The following is a 20924-nucleotide window of genomic DNA, read 5'->3' as shown; positions in this document are numbered from 1 at the left end:
ACGGCTGGATCAATTCAAATCTCAAACCTCCTACGTTTCATAAGGTTAAACCTTCAACTTTCTGCTTTCTTTTTTTTTTTTCAAACATATGGTGCCCTCTGTTATCCGTTTGCGCGTAGGGATGAGCAACCACCCCACCTAGGAAGCTGGTGTGCGTTTCCTGTCACCCGCTGGCCTCCACCAGGGAGAAGAGCGGTGAAGGTGACCGTGAGTTTCGGAGTCACCTGCCTCCCCTCCCCAGGGAAAAAGCGGTTCCGTTCTGCCCCATGTCCCAGCACTGCCCGTGGGATCCGCCAGCTGCTTGGGACTGTGTCCTCTCCGCCAGAGGCCTAGGGCGCTCACGTCCACTGTCCCATCTGAGGCTCCGCGGCCACCAGCTGCCAGGAGGCCTCGGCGAAGGGCAGTCCACTGTGGCCATGACCGCAGCCGCCGTCACGCGCCGGCGCTGCCGGGCCCCTGGCCCCTGCATCTCTGCCCCTGCCCAGGCCACCAGCGTTTGTCCCTCGGTGCCCCCCTCCCCCACCCTGCCAGCGCTGGACCGGGCACCTCATCCCGTGCCCGGAGGGCGTCGTCCCCTCGGGTGACACCGTCTGCGCCTCATTAGGTGGGCGCTCACGGACACGTGCGCCCACCCAGGGCGCCTGTGTCAGGCGGACGCCAAGGCGACCGCCCGCCGTCCCCAGGAGCGCGTGGACGTCACCTCCAGCCGCGCACCCAGGGTTCGTCCCCGCAGGAGTGTCCCCGGAGGCAGCGCCAGGTGGCCGGCCCTTGCGGTCCGGACCGGGTCGGCTGGCTCGGCCTGTGCAGCGCGGACAGGCGGGCAGCGCCCCGCGCCCCGGGTGCCTGAGACTCGGGGCCGCGCGCTGCTGTCCGATCTACCGGCGGCATCCAGCGTCGTGCGTAATAAACGTCTCCAGCAAACGGTCTTCCCGGACCACGGATTTTTCGGGACGGCGGTAGATGCGTTCATCCGGACGTTGTGCGGCGGGATCATATCGGCGTGGGTTCATAGGTAGTTGTTCGGCGAGGCCGGAAACGGACTTTCTGCTGGCGATGTATCACGGCGGTTCATCATCATCGCATCATCATCATCATCGCCATCACGCTCCTCATCATCATCATCATCATCGCCACATGGTCATCATCTCATCATCGCTCATCATCATCATCATCATCATCATCACATCATCATCTCATCACTCATCATCATCATCATCACATCATCATCATCATCATCATCATCATCTACACATATCATCATCATCTCATCTTCATAATAATGCATAATAAATAATAAATAAATAAAATAAAATAAAATAAATATGTCACATCATCATTGTTTTAAATTCCATTTGTTTTTCCATTTTAATATGCATTTAAACAATATATGTACCATTTAAAACCTCCTTCCCTCCCTTCACTCCGGGCCCACAGGGCCCTGAGCCTGGAAGTCGGGCTCGGGCGGGAAGGCAGAGCGGCCAGGGCGGGGGCTGCGTGCAGGAGGGACCGGGCTGGGGACTGTCTGCCTCTGCTCAGCAGCGGTTTTCCCCTTGGCCGCCACATCAGCTTCGGAACACACTGCGTTGACCCCCTGGTCCCCGGCTCACAGCAGCTCCACTTCACTGTCCGGGTGGAGGGGAGCACAGGACATTCTCGTGCAAGAGTGGGACCCCAGAACGGGCCTCCGAGGACGCTCAGCAGCGGCGTCAGCACTGTGTGCTGGAAACACACAGTGTCTGTTTCAAACATACGCGACCACGGTGCAGTGCGTAAGTGTGCGTTTTAGCCGCTCTACACCAAACCAAATGCTTACGGTTGATAAGTGGGGCTGTATCACATTGGTCCTGGTCCCTAGTGCGGGGACACAGAAGGAGGCCAAAGGGTCTCATCTCACGAGCCAGCTCTGATCACCCCGTGGCAGTTAGAGCAACACCGTCCTGACAGATGTTAAGGGTCAGGCATCAATTAGCGTCGTCTGCCTGGGGCCCGGCTACTGACAGGGATGTGCCACCTGCTGGGGACAAAGGTGCAGGGTGTAGGACCTGTGCCTAACAAGGCATTGCGCCTCAGGAGTTTTGGGGCTGCGGGAAAGTCACTGCACACAGATGCATCATCGGAGTGCCTCAAAATCACATTGTAAATATTATTTGAACATTCTTTTCTCTCTACTTGCATGCCATGAATATGTTTCACAGCAAAGGATAGTTTTCAAAGCTATTTTAATATTGGCATTACAAACAATGTACTGTAGTTTATTAAACTAAATACCTATATTTATACATTGAATGAGAGTCTGACTTTTGTGTTAATTATAGTCACACTAAATTATACTCGCACTAAATATTTTTGAGCTAAAGTGTTTCTAATTTCCTTAGTTAAGTCCCAAAAGTTAATATGTTGGATCAAAGGGCATATAGATCTATGGGGTTTATTCAGTATTAAAAGGAGTTGTATTAAATCACAGAACAGAAAGTCTACGCCGGCTTAAGCACCTTCAAACAAACGTGTGTGATCATAGGAAGAAGGTCGAGTCAGTTCTGCTAAAATGCTTGTTTTGAGGAAGGAAATGTATTCCAATATCATTGATATATTAATGGGTAATTTGTGTAAAACACAAATTTCACATTTGCTTTTATGCCGCTTCATCTTTGAGAAGCACTGGGTGGATGCACAAAACGTCACCAGGTTGAACCAAGCCCTGGAGGTGACACCGTGTAAACAGGCGCGCACCTCATGTGTCCACCTCGGTTCAGCACGTATGTTGTGAGCTTCTTCCTCTACGACCTGCGTCAGGACCTCCTGTCCGATTTCAGACGACCCTGTCCCCGTCAGCACGTGGGTCCCCGCGGGCCGAAGCCCCTGCACTTTCGCTTGCACAGGTAGACTCCAGATCTTTTGAAGGTGAAATAAGTATTTGACTCCAGATCTTTTGAAGGTGAAATAAGTATTTATCTTTATAATTATGTATTCCTAAGCCATTTAACAGGCATAAAAACATGCTAACATTTTTATTTGTTTTCTGTCTTTTTGTGTTTATCACTGAGAAGTGTTTCGGTATTTGTGTCCCAACTCTGTGTCTCCCACAAGCTCTTTGTTTGTTTATGACGTTTCATAAAGCAGAGATTTTTAACAACACGTATGGCATGTTATAATAGAGCTGATTCATGTGGAGTGTGCCTGTGCGTGAGTGTGAGTGTGCGTGTGTGTGTGTGTGTGTGTGTGTGAACTTTCTGAAAACCTTTCTCATTCTGACCTTGCACCGTGTGAGGCCGACCCAGGTAAAGAACCGTAGTTACGACTTTCCACCCGTTGAAGACCCCACTCTGTGCGGCGGTGGCACTAACCCCACTTACAACCCGTCCGGCCCAAGGGCTGCAGCGCCACTTACTTTTCACGTGGGAGCTCTGGGCTACCTTCCACAGCGTGTGCACAAAGTACGGTTTTATTCGAAATGGCTTTATTTTCAAATTTAAAACATTCAAATTATCACAAAATTGTGTACCCTGCATTAAACGAGGCAGTCATATTCTCTTTCTTCTCTCTTTTTAAAATCGTCCCTTTTTTTTCAATATTTATAGAAAAAGACATAGGGCTAGCTAGGGTAATAATTCACTATTTGGTTATTTCGTCACTTGCGTTTCTTTAATTGTGAATTGTCTAGGCCATAAATAGCCCTTTTCCCCCTATTGAATAGACATTTATATAGACATTTTAAATTGATTTTCCTAAGTTTTTATATACATATTATATAGCAATTCTCGGTTGGTTAGGTAACTAGTTTTTTTTTTTTTAAATGAAGAGCTATATTCTCCCAGATTTTCTAATAATGCCATTTATAATGGTTTATACACATAAACACTGAGTGAACACCTAGCAGAATAAACCCCAAATATCCTGCCAAGAGAAATCATACTTAAGCTACTGAAAACCACAGATTGGGAAAAGGAAACTTGAAAGCACCCAGACAAAACAATACCTCACCTTTAGGAAAACAAACAAACAAACAATACCAATGAGAGCAGACTTCTTCTTAGAAAGCACAGGAGCCGGAAACAAGTGACACAGTAATTTAGAGTCGGCCAAGAATTACACACCCAGCGAGAACGTCCTTCATGACTGAAGGGGAATGAAGACGTTCTTGGGCGAAAGCGAATGCTTTTGCTACTAGCAGACCTGCCATAAAAGAACGGCGAAGAGAAGTTTTTCTCTACACAAAACAGGAATGAGGAAACCAGAAGGCCCGAAGGAAGAGCAAGAACACAGTCAATAAAATTACCGTAAATACAGAAGGATTACTTTGCTCTCTGTGTTTTCTAAGCTGTGTTTAATGGTTGAAGAAAAACATAACTGTCCGATGTGGTTTTAAATGTATGTAGATGAAATATTTGCAACAAATATGTATAAACAGAAAGTAGAGGGACATAAAACAGGTGAGATTTCTGTACTTCACTCAAACGGTAAAATTACACCTGTCGATCATAATAAGTTATGTATGAATCATATAATACCCAGAGCTACCACCAAAATTTGTATAGGAACAAGAACACTGTAGATTAATCAAAATGGAAATCTAAAAATTGTTCAATTGACCAATAGGATGGCATGAAATAAAGTTGAGGAACAAAACACGCAGAGAAAAAATAGACGACGACAACAAAAAACGGCAGGGATAGCTCTAACATAGCAATAATTATGGTAAATGAAAATGGTCTAAAGATACCAATTAAAAGTCAGAGAATAGCGGAGTAGATTTAAAAACATGACCTAACTATATGTTCTCTACAAAAAATTCACTTCAAATATGATATGAGTAGATTGAAAAATAAAAGGATGGAGTATGAGGTACCATGGACGTTAATATCAGACGAAATAGATTTCAGAGCAAAGAAAAGTAGCAGAAAGGGACATCACATAATGCTATGTGGCCGTCTACGAAGGAGAGATAGCAGTCTAATATGTACCAAACAACAGAGTCAAGGAAAAGTAAATAAATCCATGATTATAATGAGGGATTTCAACTTCCCGTTCCCAACGACTGAAAAAAACAACTAGACAGGAAATCAACAAGGATATAGACAAACTCAGCGGAGGAAAACCTCCAGACACACAGACGCTAAAGAGCACACTTCTAAATAATCCACAGGTCAAAGAGAGAGTTGCAGGGAAATTCTTAAAATGCACCGAACTGAATAGAAATGAAAATGCAACATATCGAAATTTGTGGCGAATGCTCTAAGGCACATATTTGAGACAGAAGAAAAGTCTCAAATCAATAATCGAAGCTCCTACCTCAAGAACCTAGAAAGAGAAAAGCAAAATAAACCCAAAGCAGAAAGAAGAAAAAAAGAAAAGAACTATGTGAAATTGAAAGAGAAACGAATAAGGAAAATCAGTAAAAGAAAGATCTGGTTCTTTGAAAACATCGAAAAAATTAAACTTCTAGACAGAAGACAGAAATGACGCAAATTACCAATCTATGGAATGAAAAAGGATAAATCATTCTCCCACTGCAGATATCAAAAGGGTGGTGAAAGAATACTTGGAACCAATCTACATCCACTTAAATTTGACAACGTAAATAAAATGGACCAATTCTTCAAGAGCCACAAATCGCCACAACCCACCTAAGGGAAAGGCTAATTTTATGAGTCCTGTAAATATTAATGGAAATGAATTTGTAATTTAAAAACTCCCTCTAAAAATCTCTAGGCTCAGATGGTTTTACTAGACAATCCACCAGATGTTTAAAGAAGAATGGACACCAGTTCTATACGATATGTTCCAGAGAATAGAAGAGGAGGGGGCACCCCCATTTCACCTCAGGAAGCTAGCATCGCCTCGATACCAAAACCACCCAGACACAGTACAAAAAATAAAACTAGACGCCAATGTTCCTCATGAATATGTATGTAAAATCCCTTAACTGAATGTCAATGGAGCATTTAGTAATGTAAAAAAATATATACGCTCTGACCAAATGGAGTTATTCTGGGGTTACATGGTTGGTTCACTATTCAAAAATTAAACAGTGAACTCTACCATATTTATAAGCTAAAGAACAATCATACGATTGTATCAATTGATGTAGAAAAGTCATTTGACAAAACATAACACCGTTGGTATTTAAAACTCTTAGGAACACAGAAATAGAAATTTCCTCAATCTGATAAAAAGCATCTAAAAATAAAATAATAAACCTATAGCTAACATCGTACTTGACGGTGAACGAATGCTTTCCCCCTAAGACCGAGGAGAAGACAAGGCTGTTTACTCTCAGTGCCCCTATTCGACCCCAGCAGATGCAATAAGGCAAGAAAATGGAATAAAAGAATAAAAGGCACACCTATTGGGAGGGGAGACCTAATTAGTGAGTTCAGCAAGGTCGTAAGATACACGAGCAACATATGAAACTCAGTTAAATACAATAAGCAAAGAGCACATGCACACCAAAATTAAAAGTGCAATATTCTTTTTACGATTGTTAAAAAATTGAATACTTAGGTGTAAACCTAACAAAACACACACAGGACTTTCATGTGAAAACTACACAATGCTAATAAAAGTAATCGATGACAATCTGAGTAAACAGAGAAACATACTGTGTTGAGACTGGAAGACTCAGGTAGTGGAGATGTCAGTTTTCGCCAGGTGACATACCGGACGACACCACTCCTATCAAAATCTCACAAGGTTTTTGTAGATATAGACAAAATTATTTTAAAATTTATATGAAAAGACAAATGAACAAAACTGTAAACGAAGACTAAGTAGGAGGAATCAATTTAGCCAATTTCAAGACATATTAAAGAAATCAAGATGGTTTGGAATTGGCAGAATAGACAAATAAATGGAACAGAACGAAACCCCTGAGTTCGACTCACCCCGATACAGCCGATCGGTCCCACACAAAGGAGCAAAGGCGACTCAACGGAAGAAAGGTCACCTTTTCAACAAATGGTGATCAGAGGTTTAAAAAAATCTCTGCCTAAGTCTCCCATTTTTTACCAGAATCAACTCAAAGTAGACACGGACTTTAATATAAACTTAAAGTTATCAAATGTTTACAAAACATACAGGAGAAAGGTTTTATCAGTGACGGTAGGCTTCACGGGGGTGAGGACCGGTCCCACGCTGAGCAGGTGTCTGCACTATGCCTGAGGCCGTGCAGCTGTGTCGCGAAATTCTTAAGAATGCTTGAACGGTTCCCCTGTGCACTGGTCTGCTCAGATTATGTAGCTGGTCCCGCTGGCAGGTAGTAAAAGTTTACAGGCAGCCATTTATTTTTTCTAATAAGGGTTAGAAAATTTAGCTGTTAAGAGATACGATTTTAAAATCATTAATATGGTTGATATGAGTTAACCATATCTAGAAAGACCAGCGTGAGGCCTCAGGCTAGTCTGAGTCTTTTAAAAGAAATTAACCCCTTCAACACACACCTACGTGTGCCTTTCTCCAAGTTTCAAAGCTACTTCTTCACCAGATCTGCAGTACACTTTCTGACCGTTCACAATAACGTGATTATTTTAATTTTTTTTCTCTTACAAACAGTTTGCTTATCGTTCAAGGACTTATGAAAAAATGGTACTAATCAGATTTGAAGTTTTGCAAACGGCACCATGGTGTATTCATCATCCCGTGAAGGTTCATCATCATAAAACTGTGATTGTTAGAAAAATAAACAAGAGAATGAACTCGCCAAGGGAGAATGTGTCTGTGCGATTTTAAAAGGTCAATGTAATGCAAAATGAACCTTAAACTTTAAAAATTGGGCCAAAACGCAGGTCCTGAGCTTTCTTGGGATAACAGCTTCTTCCTTCCTTCCTTCCCCAACGCCTCTCCCCCTCTCTCTCTGCTTCTCCCTCCCCCCACCCATATGTCTTTCATTGTTTAGTGTCGTATTTATTAAAAAAACAACTGTAGGCGATCCGTGTTACTCCATCACCTGCTTCGTACTTAGGGGAGTACATTCTAGAGAAGCCGCATTCCATTTTTATAAAAACATTTTCACATTTTATCACAGTTGAAAAAGACTTAGGGGGAGAGTCTATTTTACAGTCTTTGACATTTTCTACACGCCCCTTTTACCAAAAGTTGTTCCTAGAATCCAATTTTTGTGCGGAGCAGGGGTATTTGAGGGGGCGGGTGGTGGTGTATAAAAATTCAGACCTTTTTCTCTCCTTGGTATTTGGTGAATTTTCACATTTCACTACATTACATTTGGTGATTTATTAATCTGTTTCACTATTTCAGATTCGGTAGGTTTCAAGTTATACCAACAGTCCTCAACCACCCTAATGATTCTTAAACATGGTTGCATGTTTGAATTATTATGGAAGATGCCCAAGTCACACCACTAAAAAAACAAACAAACAAAAAACAACAAAAAAACCCCCCAAAACTCTGGAAGCAAATTCCAGGTGATTCTAATGCAAAACAACCCTTGCTCTTGAGTAAGAAGTCACACTGAATTTCTCGCCATTATGATTGAAATGTCCAGCTGTCCACCTACCTGGTTTGGGGCCTAAATAGAGCCAAGACTCCAGTGGTGATTAAAATGTTCCATCTCCCTTTCAGACTCTGTCTTCCTCTCCTGTGGACGACATCCTCTTCAATTGACAGTTTTCTCCTTGTGGTTGGAGACAGTGACCCTGTCAGCTCTACCTTATTCTAAAAATGCTCACGGCTTGTGAAATCCAGTTAAGTCACATGTCTGTACACGGGGCAGAGTCAGCCCCGTGCAAATTACGTGAAGTGAGAGAGAGAAGCTTCTCCCAAGACGGCAGGGAGCGCTGGGCGGACGTCGGGCCTGTCCCTTTGTTCAGTCGGCCGGACGTCGGTCAGCTGGTCGGCATCAGAAGTAGGCTTCCTTCAGAGACAACAGACAAACCTGCATTCTAAAGGCTGAACAGAGAAGGTACAAGCCGTTTGCTCAATCTTTTTCTATATTTTTTGCACTGTCCTCCAAATTCTATTTTGAAAAGAAAGTCTGCTTTTCTTAAACAGATTTTTAAAAATACTTAGAATCCAGTATTGTCAGGTCTTCAGACATATCTCCCTAGTTAGTTATGTGAAAGAAAAAATAACTGTAAATATAAAGCGCCTGTCTTTTGAGAGTCGGGTCAGGTTTTTGCTTAATACTTTTAAGCATTCTCCTCGAACGGCCCCTGTTAGACTCCTGGGCCTGCTGGACCAAACCACTGCCCGTCGGGCCTGCGGAAGCGGGAGGGATTCATTGCATCTCAGTCCTGGAGGCTCTGGGTCCCAGATCAAGCTGTCCGTGGGGCGGCGGGCCCTCAAGCCTGCGGGGGTCCCGGCTGGCTCTTCGTGGGTCTCGGAAGAAGCTCTGTGATCCTTGGTGCTCCTGGAGGCCACATGAACCTCTTTCTGCCTTTGTTGTCAGCCGGCGTGCTGTCTGGGTCATCTCTGTCTTCTTAAAGGATACCTGCCAGTCATGTGGGGTTAGGGACACGCCCTGCTCCAGTATGACCACGGCTTCACTGATGACATCTACAACAACTCTGCTTCCTAGAGGGTCGCATTCGGCGGCACCGAGGGTGAGGACTTCAGCATGTCTTTCTCGGGAGGACACGGTTCAGACTACGAAACTGAGGAGACTGTTATTACCCACACTTTTCAGATGAAGAAATATGTCGAGTCATTTGTATAGTATCACAATAGCAGAGCCAGGATTTAGATAAGTCTCATCTCTGAAATACCCAGCGCAGATGAGTTACCCACCTCGCTTGTGAACAGCTGATAACAGCTTTCCATGGGCTGAATGTGGTGTCACTGCCAAAAATAAGTACAAGGAAAAAACCTCCAAAACGGGGTAATTCCTTAGCAGAGGAGGCGGCTGCTGGATAGACTCTAGTGCGCGGCATGTTGCAGAGCAGATAACGGCATTCGCTGAGCGAATGTGTGAGCCAAACTAAGAGTAGAATCTGATGCAGAAATTTCTACCGTGTGGATGACTCACTAACGACTGACGACTCTCCTCCATTCCTTTGCCCGTATCGAATAGGACGGATATTTGTAATAATTATCCTGAAAATCCGGAGGAACATTGAAGAGTCATTTATATTGTCTTTCTGTACAAAATTATCAACGTCAGTCTGAGGCAGCTTCCTTTTAGAGAGAAATATTCATTCTTACTATTATTTGATTAAGTGTCAAAATAACAGGAATCCTGCTAGTCCTGAGTGTATCTTGGTTAATTTATGCATATGTGGATGAAAGCAGAAATGAGCTCAGCAAATTTTAGCTACTTTAAAACATTTCAGAGGTTTATTCCCATCCCTCCCCCATGTTTTAGGTACCAGGAAGAGGATTTTTAACTAACTGTGCATTTTCATTTTAAATTAACAAGGACGAGAACGAACTCACCGATCGGATTCTGCACCAGGTGTTCTGCTCACCACTGAAGAGTTGTGTGGCTGTGAGCGAATGTCTGGAATGACGGGCTGGACAGGTGAGCCGGGAAGCTGCAGTGCGCGTTGTGCTGTCCCGCCGGTTTTGCAGATAAAGGGCACGTCGCTGTGTCCGCTTACGGTCAGCGCAGAGCAGGCCGGGTTATGCAGCCCGGTCTGCAGGTGGCGTCTTCCTGTGGACTGAACGACTTGCCTAAAGAAAGAGCCACTTAAAACAACAGACAACAAGACCAAAATTACTATGATTGACTATTTTCTTTCACGGTTCATGAGTTGGAGATTAATTAAAACAGACTTCACAAATTAGTGAGGTTTTCTCCCTGTGTCTTTGTATCCATTCAGAGAGATTATATCGAATCCTACAGAATCTAGAAATGGATGGCCTCTATATGATTTCGAATCTTTCATACCGTAAAGCCGCTAAGATTAGGATCTTTATCCTTCAGTTATACCTGTTTATTCTCATTTCCAAGAGCAAAATGGTATGGCGAAATCATTCAAGTGGTTTTTGATTAGAATAATGTTATGGAAATTACTCTATGTATTTAAAGTGAATGTATCTCTTCTCACCAGATCTACTTCATATATATAAATATTCACAACTCTCATTTATTTAATATTTTAATGTGAAAAATACAAAAACGAATCTAGCCACCTATTCGTATGTGCGCGCGCGTGTGTGTGTGTGTGCACGTGTGTGAGTGTGCAGCCCGGGTTACCACACCGACGTCTCATAGCCGACATTGGAATCCTGGTAACGGGGGAGAGGAACTGAGGACGCCTTGCAGACTTCGGCTGAGGGCAAGGTGTTCCGTCAGGTGCACCTGACGTCAGGTTAAGATGGATACAGGTCTGAAAACAAACGATGCTGAGGTGGGGCGGGGGAAGCGGAGAAGGCCGCTTTGCCGCGCTGTGGGGAGGGCCGCAGGGCGAAGCTGAAGTCCTGCAGCTCCTGGGCGCGTCTGGACAGGTAGTGCGTTCGAAGGCAGTGAAAGCGTTTCTAAGATCGAAGGAGAAGCTGAGGAGTGTTGCCGGCGACCCCGTGCGGGGACAGGGTTGAAAAAGGTAGCTGGACCCGGACAGGAAGGGAGGCTGGCGTTTCAAAGGACTGGCGGTCCACGAGGGACGCCCGGCAGCGTTGCCAAGGACCGGCGCCCCCTCTGCGCCCCCGCAGGTGCCTACGAAGAAGCCCCCGAGGCCGCCACGCAGCAGCGTCCGGACGCAGGGAGAAACGCCCGCGCCCCGCACGCCACTGGGGAGCAGTCCGCAGGCCCAGGTGGTCGGGGCGGACCCGGGGGTGGGGGGCTTGGATGGGGCTGTCCCCACCACTCCGTCCCGTACTGGACACTGTCGGGGCCCGGGGTGGAGGGGTGGACGGGGCTGTCCCCACCACTCTGTCCTGTCCCGGGCAGAGCACGCAGCTGCGGCGGGTCCGCGGGGGTCGGGGTCGCAGGTAAAGACCCGGAAGGACCGGAGCCGGGCCCAGGGAGCCGCCGGCCCGCGGTGTTCCCTGCCTCGAGTCGCTGCAGTGGGACCCACGGGGGGTCTGACACCCCGACCCACAGGACAGCGGCGCGGGCTGTGACCGCGGGGGCAGGTCCCCGACACCTGCCCTCACCTGACGGGCTCCATCTTTCAGAGAAATTGTTGTCTCAAGTATACGTCTTCTCTTTGGGAAGAAAATCTGAATATGTTCATGTAAAATCAGAAACTGAGATCCTTTTTCTACTAATCTGATTAATGCTCTGTTTCAAAAATGCACATGAGACGAGCTTGGTTTTTGAACGTGGGATTCTTATGCCTCCCGTTTTCCCCCTTTTTGCTGTTTTCATCTTATAAAACCAAAATTCCTACAATGGAAGCTCCATGAAGTTAGCTGCCTTATCCGCTGTTTTGCTGCTGTGTCCCCAGGACCAAGAATATGCCGTACACACAAGGCCCAGTCGTAATAGAGACGGTCGTTTTTAGCTCAGTCTGAATTATATTTCATGCTCTTTCGTGAAGATCTGAATCTGATTGTCTAATCAATTGTTTGTAAAAAAAAAGATGCATGAATTAATTGAATTAGGCAATCCCGGTGGTCTTTCCAAGATTAAATAACAAAAAAAATTACTATAATCATGTTCAATTAGAGGTCCATTTATATAACAACAGCACATTAACATGTTCATTTGGATTATATCAGTGATGCTGAAAGTCAGCTAAATGAGGAAGCAAAACATGGTATTTGATGGCCGTACTGGTCCTTTATTGTTTCAAACACACTCTAACACCAGGCAGTCATTTAGATTTTATGACAAGATGCAATAACCAGCCACCTGTGAAGTTTAAAATATATTTTTTTCAAATTACATTTCTTTCTAGCGAGCTTTATTATGAATATTTCCTTCATTGTAGGATCACACTGGCCGTGGGTGTCATATGTCAGGCGTGATGAAGAGAATGTGTTTAGGACAGCATTTATGCCAAACAATTACGAAGCAGACAGAAAACTCTGAGTCATTAACATCTCCACTGGGGTCAGAGATCACCAGGAGAGAGAAGCATAATTAAAAAATCAATCAGAATTAGCCTAATTGCACATACAATCATCAAGGAAGTAATTTCTATTGGGCTGAAAAATTTCAGGTGTAATTGATGTTTAATCAGATTAACAAATCATTAATTTTACTTCCTGAATTCGAGGCACACTCAGAATGAACTCTGGTTACAGATCTAATGGCTGCAGAGGGTTTATGATTAAATAACAGTCATGACGACCACGAACTCTCTCCTGCCCATCGTCCTCCCCAGAAGCAAAGTCTTCCGTTTCTGATTTTCGTTTCCGTAAGGGCTCCCTCTCCCACTGGGTGGGCAAACAGGTTATTTTCTTCCTACTTGCTGTCTGAGAAGGTCTCGTCTTCCTTCTTCCCTCTGTCCCTCACTCCTTCACTGCCTTCTCAGTCTACTTACCAGTCCATTGCCTGTTAGCATCCAGAAGATCTGCGGAGCGATCCGATGCTCTCTACGCAGTAGTGAAATTCATCTTCTCTCAGGATACTTCTGGGAGTTTCTTTTTATGGTTGGTGACCTGAAATTTCAGAACAATATGTTTGCCTTCTTTTTAATTTATTCGGCTGGATATACCGGATTTGAATAGAAGGTTTAGTCCTATCTTTACCTCTGCAAAAATTATCTTCTATTATTTCTTTTATCATTTCCTTTATTTCTTCTTTTCTCTCTGAGATACTGAAACTTCTGAGTTTGTTTATTTTTTTTTATATTTTTTGCTTCCTTCATAGATTATGAGAATCATTCAACTTTAATAGCCCCATTATTCATTTTGACAATTATCTTTTTACTTCCTAAAAGACCTATTTTGGTTTAAAGTTTTTATAGCAATTCTTTTTTAATGTTATAATGTATTTTGAATCTTTTTATAGAAATCATAACTTCTAAAATTATTTGTTTTCTATGAGTTATGTCTGTTTCTTTTGGAACAAGCTGGTCTATTTTTCTTGTTCTCACTCTTTCAAGTTGCTGCTTTTAGTGATTTTCAGGTATCACTTCATACTTTGAAAGGACAGTGATACTGGTCACAGATTCCCCAAATGCTAAGGTAAGGTAAGAACCAGCATTCTCATGAAAGACTTAGTTTTGCCTAACGAGATAATGCAGTTCTTTCAGAAGAGTCATTTAATTTGGGAATATTGCTTCCTTCATTGGAAATATCTTGGTTTTTACACTCTCTGCTGTTTTGGGATAGAAAATTTCATCAAGCTGTGGAATTAGTCCATATAGAGCCCTTCAGAGAATTTCTGCCCCCATTTCAACTCAAAACTTTTAGTACCTGCTCAGTCTTAAGTCAGAGGCTGGGAGGGGCTCTGTCGGGCAGATTCTCCTACTTCTCATAAGAATAATTTTTCTACCTGTTCCATTCATTTATCAACACCTAGAAATTCATGAAAAGTTTTTGTACATTTTTTTCCTTTGCATGTCTACATATATTTGTATTAACAGTTTTCTTTTATCGGGCCCTCGGTAGTATGCCTACTTCACTGTATTGAACTCCAAAGTTGGGAGTATGATTTTTAAAATAAATTCTGTAGAACGGTCTACAAATCTAAGAATTCTCATCTAATATCTCTACATATTTACTTGTAAAATTTGATTATTCTTATGTTTCCTAAACAGAGCATTTTTAGACACTTATACATGTAGGGTCAAGAATGATTTTTATAAATGATGATGGACCTGGAGTCAACCTGTTCCCATTGACTGTAAAGTGTATGTGAAGTTGCTGCTGCTCCTTCTGATGGAAAGCTGGTCTGCTGTAGGACACCCTCCCACGGGAATAACTGGAAGAGCAGCATAAACTTATTCTCTCAGTTTCCATGATTCGGCATAAGCCCTTTGCTCAGAGTCTCCTGTTGAAATCAAAGAGTCAGCATGTCTGTGACCTCGTCTGAGGCTGGGCGGCCTCCTTTAAGTATACTCAGGTCACTGTTCCTGTGGCTACTGTTTTGGGGTGGGCTGTTGGCTGGGATGCTCCGAGCATCTGACGGGTACCCTGTGCCCCTTCACAACACGGACGTTTGCTTTGTGGTCAAGGCCAGCAAAAGAGCATCTCTCTCACATGAAATCTCTCTGGCTTCTTGTTCTTGAGCCACAGTTAATATGATTAGGCCAGACCACCCTGTCTTGATCATGTGATTCACAAGAATGAATGAGAGTAAGATCCCTCTTGATTAGTTTAAAGTCAATGCCCTTTAATTGCTTCTGTAAATCCCTTTGTGAAATAAAATAATATAATCATGGGAGTAATATCGCATCATATTCTCAATTCCTTCTCTCTTTCAAGGGAGAGGATTTCGCAGGACATATACACCAGGGGCTGGAAACCATGGGAGCCTTCTCAGAATTCCGCCCGCCACACTAGAAGACAAGTTCGCTCAAGCAAAACTAAGAGAAAAAATAAAAAAATAAAACAGAGTCCCAGGAGGTCCACATATTGGGGTTCTTGTGTTAAGGGTGGAAGATTTTCAAGTGAGCAAACTAGCTAAGTCAGCTACAGGGAAGAAATATCTTTAGATATCAGAAGTTGTCCTACTTGCTTGTGTGTGGTTTAGGAAGTGTATTGTATAAAATATGTAGATGGCCAATGTCTGCTTCTGTAATCCATTTACTTGTTAATTAAGGGTGTTGTTCCGGGCAAAGATATGCTAAAAGCCAACTTCCACTTCTGTAATCTGCTTGCTTGTTCAGGAGACCACCAGGATATGGTCTTGAGCTTTATCAGCTGCCTGCTCTGAAAGCTCGGGGCTGATCTCCTCTAGCCCTGCGTGGTAGAGAGTCAGTCGCCGGCCGGCTAATAAAGGCTCATAATTAATCTCAATTGGCTCCGTGGGTCTCAGAATCGTTTGCGCCATAACACTTGCAGACACGTTTTTAAGTAACACTGTTTTATATATTCAAAAAATTGATGGCCATGACAGTTTTAAGTGGAGAACTATAAGTAGAATTGCCAGATTTAGCAAACGAAAATACAGAATTCCAAGTGAAATTTCAATTTCAGATAAAGAGCAAATGGCTTTTTAGTGTACGTTTGTTTCATGAAATATTTGGAACATTCTCATACTAAAAATTATTTGTCGTTTATCTGAAATTCAATTCTGTTGGGCACCCTTATTTTATTTGGCAGCTCTAACTGTAACTTGTTCAGTAAATACGTTCTGTGAAATGTAAAATATAACATATAATTAAGGACTTGAGATTCAAAGAGCAGGTTAGATACCACGAATGATGGGATCAGTTAACAGGCACGTTGGTAAGAAGAGACTTATGCTGAAGCATCAAGAGGGGAAAAAGGTGGAAAAATAAGAAAAAAGCATAAGAAACGTGGAGCATGCGTATTAAAGTCTAACATTAATTATTGCAGAGAACAGAGAGAGATGGGAGGACTAGGTAGCGCTTTCTCTACACCTGGCGCCATGCTGCCTGCTTTATGTGTATGAAGCCATTTATTCCTTGCCATAGTCCTATGATTTCATTATGTCCATTTTACAGATGAGATCCACGGGGATTATGCAGATTCCATAAAGTCAGCCAACTGGTAATTGGCAGAACCCGCGTTTAATTCAGGCTCTACCACGGGAATAACTGTAGCAAATGAATCTCGATTACTACTATGTAAATAGAAGCAAATAACTTTAATAAAAAATGATAAATATCGAGGTACTCAGGTTAGTAAGGGCACGAGGAAGAGGGAAATTTGGTCGGTGAGAGAGATTTGTGAATATGTTCCTGTAGGTGACCCATGAGCTGGGCCTGGGAAAGGGTTAGGTTGCTGGCTGTAAAACCTGACCACGCCTTAGAGCCCCCGGGGGACTTTGAAACGCTGACCCGTGGGCTCCGCCTCCAAGGTTCTGATCCAGGGGTCTCGGCTGGAGCTGGAGCCATGGAATTTGCATTTTAACTAGTGCCATGTGAACTGATACAGGGACCTCAGTGCAGACCACAGTTAGGTGCGAAAGAGGGAAGCTGCATTAAACGCTGCTGGTGTGGACAGGACCAGGGACGGGCTGAGGCCAAGGCGGGTCCCGGACCGCGGGGTCAGAGCAGGAGAGTGAAACGAGCCAGCGGGCAAGACAGCCCGCCAGACCTCAGCGCTCTGTGGACAAGAAATGGTCACGGGGACAGTAAGGCTTAATGAGGGGAAAGTGGTATGTTTGTGGGTAAACGTTTTGGGGGTGTCACGAGAAGATAAGAAGCCTATGTTCCCAAAGACCTCCGGGGCACAGATATCTGGGCGTGACGGTGGTTCGGGGTTGCCTCTCTCTTCCTAGTTCCTTAGATGCACACACGGTTATTGTGGGTGACACCGTCCTCCCCGACGGTGGTCGTTTGGATCAAATAAAATGTGGACCATCTCTGCAGAAAGCTTGAAGGGGATCGTGCTGCCTTCTAAGTCTGGAGACTTCCTTTTGTCCGTGCAGGTAGAGTCGCTCCGCGTGAGGTTTTATTCGGACGTGAACGCTGGATCGTGACACTGTGTCTAGTGACAGTACATCCCGCGTCTCGGGCAGAACCGCAGCCGGCCACCCGCCCCGCCCCCATCCTCTCACGCCTGCGCCCGCCCCGCCCCCTGGATTTCCCGCCCCTCCCTCCGACTCCACGGACCGCGTGGCCAGCAGGTGTGCCTGACGCTTCCTCTTCCCTGAATCGTCTGCGTCTCTGATCCGCAGAACTTTGAGCGGACAGTTAGAGACTACAGCTTCTTCTCCTTTTCTTCGTGCCTCCCACCTTATGTTTCAAAATGCATGACATTAAGCTACTCACTTCACACACGCACACGATTTAGATAAGCGCGCGCGCGCGCGTGTGTGTGTGTGTGTGTGTACTCGATTACTGAATTAAGTGAATTAGTTCAGTAAAACAATTTCACTGGACGTAGAGATGGCCCCAGGCCCGTCTGACCTGGTTTCGGACGTTCTGTCCCCGATGTTTGCACCCATTCGAGTCTCTGGACGTCTCACATTTGCCTGCCAGAAAGGCCGGGTCTGTGCAGCACCCGCGGTGACAGCGTCCTTCGCTCCTAAAGCAGAAACACCTTGAGCCCCACGAAGAATGGGGGTTTACGGCAAACCCGTAGTCAACATTTTGTTTCTCGACATTTCTCCAACTTGGCTTGCCCAGTGGATTTCAGAGCAGGTGACGCGGCGGTGTGGACACGTGTTCGGTCTTCTCAGCCATTAGTGTCGAGTTAAAGACCGCGGGGCTTCGATCGCACGGCGGGCTTCGTGCCTCGAGCCGCCGCTGCCGGCCAAGAACGGAGCATCGGAAGAGTCACGCGCTTATTCCTCTGGAATGCTAGGAAACCTCTGGACAGCTGACAGCTACGCCCGTGTCCCTACCTGAGGGAGGACCCGAGCCCCTTGCAAGCAGCTCCGCATGGATGCGAGAACCGTGTCGATGCCGAAAAGATGCTGTGCGAGCTGTTTAAAAATACCTGTCCCAGAGACCGACTCCGCGGAAACGGTTCTCTGCACTCGTTTGCATGGCAGGAACGCACGACGGGCCCGCGGGCCGGGAGGACAGCGGCCGAGCGCCCCAGCTCCTCTCGCGGTCGCCCGTGAGTTTAAGTTATGCCGGCTGCTCGCGCGTCTCGTCCTGCTCGGCTCGCGTCATGACGCACGGACGTGGGGGCTGGCGCTGCCTCCACCCATGAACTTCACTCTGACCTGGATGGCCGTCCGCGGTATCGAGCAGGATGGCCTCGCTCGCCCACAGCTTTATTCTACTCTAAACGTGAAGTTCGACAATGCCTACCAGCTCTCGTCTGGCCAATTTCCTGTGAGCCAGTTTCCCGTGAGCTACCACAGTGGCACCTACGCGTTCTCTCTGCTCCAGATTTGCCTCCAACACCTCCTCGTTCGAGCTCCCGCCGATCGAACTTCAGTGGTCTTTCTCAAACGTAGAGACACAGAACGACACGGCTCTGTAAGATATCGCGGCTCGCTAAATACAGCAAAAAACGTACCTATGTGGTAAATATACATAACGTTATAAAATTGTATATTTTATACGCTTATAAGTTATTGATATACGATATATACACAAGTGTAAAAATAAGTAAGACACACATGCACACACACACACGCGCAATCCATTTGTGTGTACACACACACACACAGTTGGTTTACACGCTTTGCAGCACTTACGTTCTGTAAAATTGCCAACAACGCTGAGTTAGAGAATGTGGGGCTCCTGCTTCCAGTGACAGTAAGGGGTTAGGTTTCTGAAAGCCTCTGGTTGGAACATTTTTATCAACCAATTCGTACCTGATCTCGTGTTCTGCGCTTTTCTCTCTAAAGGCTTTATGTGATTATGCACATGCGTGAGTCTCTGTATATCACTGATTCGTTCGGATCTAAGCTCGCGGCTGGCAGCGCTGTAACTCGAGCCTGAGCTCACCCAGCGCAGCGTTTTCTCCTAAGGCGCACCGCAGGCTTTCGGCGCCGTCGTGGGCGTGCCTTCCTCGCCATTCCTTCTGATTTTCACATTTCTCCAATAATTTAACTAACGTAAAATTACAAGACAAACTTGCTAAACCTGGTTAATGAGAAAAGTCATGAAAGCAGTGAGAGTAAGCGTGACGGAAACACAGCTTTCTCATTCTGTTTGCCACTTCTGAAGATCGCCGTCAGCTCTCGGAATGATGCAGCTGATCCCGGGCAGAGCGTTTCGTTCACTGTCCAAGCACAGTGTCTGACCAGCGGGGTTATCAGTATGTGATAGGAATCACTTATATTCATGGTATAGTTTTTTTTGTTTTTGAATCTGGAATCAGAAGATCTTTTGGAGAAAGGAGATAACATATCTGCCTTCCCAAATTGCACGATCCTGTCTCAATCAGGTACTTAGTCGGCATGAGATCTTCTGGAAATCTATTAAACATTAGAGGAACGAGGCTTTCTCAGGGCAGTGGACTTACCTCTCCTACGCCTCCCCACGGGCCGTTAGAAGCGCGGCTGATCGGAGGCTCAGGACAACCAACCTCATGACACCTGCGAGCCCTCAGCGTTCGGGGCCACCGATCTGAGTGCCTTCTTCTAAGCTCTCTTGTATCACACACGTAATGTCACAGGTCCCCCCGCCCGTGGTGGCCTGTGGGGCCTCGGAGCCCATCTTTTTATTCTGGCGTGAGCTTCGCTTATGGACTTTGAAGAAGGGGCGGCAATGACTCTTTGGTTTGTTTTCCAGTAATTGAGAGTAAGGTTGACTTTTTATCCGCATCACGCACCTAGCCACTGCGACCATTTGCAGACAAGAAGCTCTGTGTGGTGACCGTGTCTCCAGCACTTGCCGCTGTGGGTCGAACTTAGTCACGCTGGGCTGTTCTCACAGAACACCACAGGCGGGGGACTTATTTCTCGCAGCTCCGGAGACCGAGATGTCCAGGCTTCAGGCCCTGGTGGCTCTGGTGGCTGGTGAAGGCACCTTCTCGGTTTGTAGACAGCACCTTCTCTTTGCAAGCTCTGGTTACAAGGACACTCATCACGTTCACGAGGCTCTACCCTCACAGCCCGATTTGGTCCCAGAGGCCTCACATCCAATGTCGTCATTTCGGAGGGTGGGATTCTAACATATAATTTTAGGGGAACATAAACATTTAGCCCATAATGAGTTAACATCAAGGTGGTTTTCCTTCTGTCTCTCTGATCTTGATGTCAAAACTCCAACTGTCGGAGTGTCTCAGTACATTGTCCTCCAATCTTTTCTTCCTTCACCTGCGTGCTCAGCATCGGGGCTGTAATTCACACAGCCGAAACACCGACGCACCCCAGGTGCCAGCCTCTAGCCTTGTCCGCCCCTCAGAACGCCGGAGTCACATATCCAGCTTGGAACTTCCGTTCGGATGCCTGGCAGGTATCCAGAAGTCAACTTGACCTGAACGAAATTTCTGGTCTATACCGGTAATTGGCAAATTACAACTGTGATTCAAATCTGACCCTCTGT

This window comes from Pteropus medius, unplaced genomic scaffold (assembly GCF_902729225.1).
Source record: "Pteropus medius unplaced genomic scaffold, Ma_sr-lr_union100, whole genome shotgun sequence".
Lineage (NCBI taxonomy): Eukaryota > Metazoa > Chordata > Mammalia > Chiroptera > Pteropodidae > Pteropus > Pteropus medius.
The sequence above is the reverse complement of the archived record's forward strand: the minus strand, read 5'-3'. Positions refer to the sequence as shown.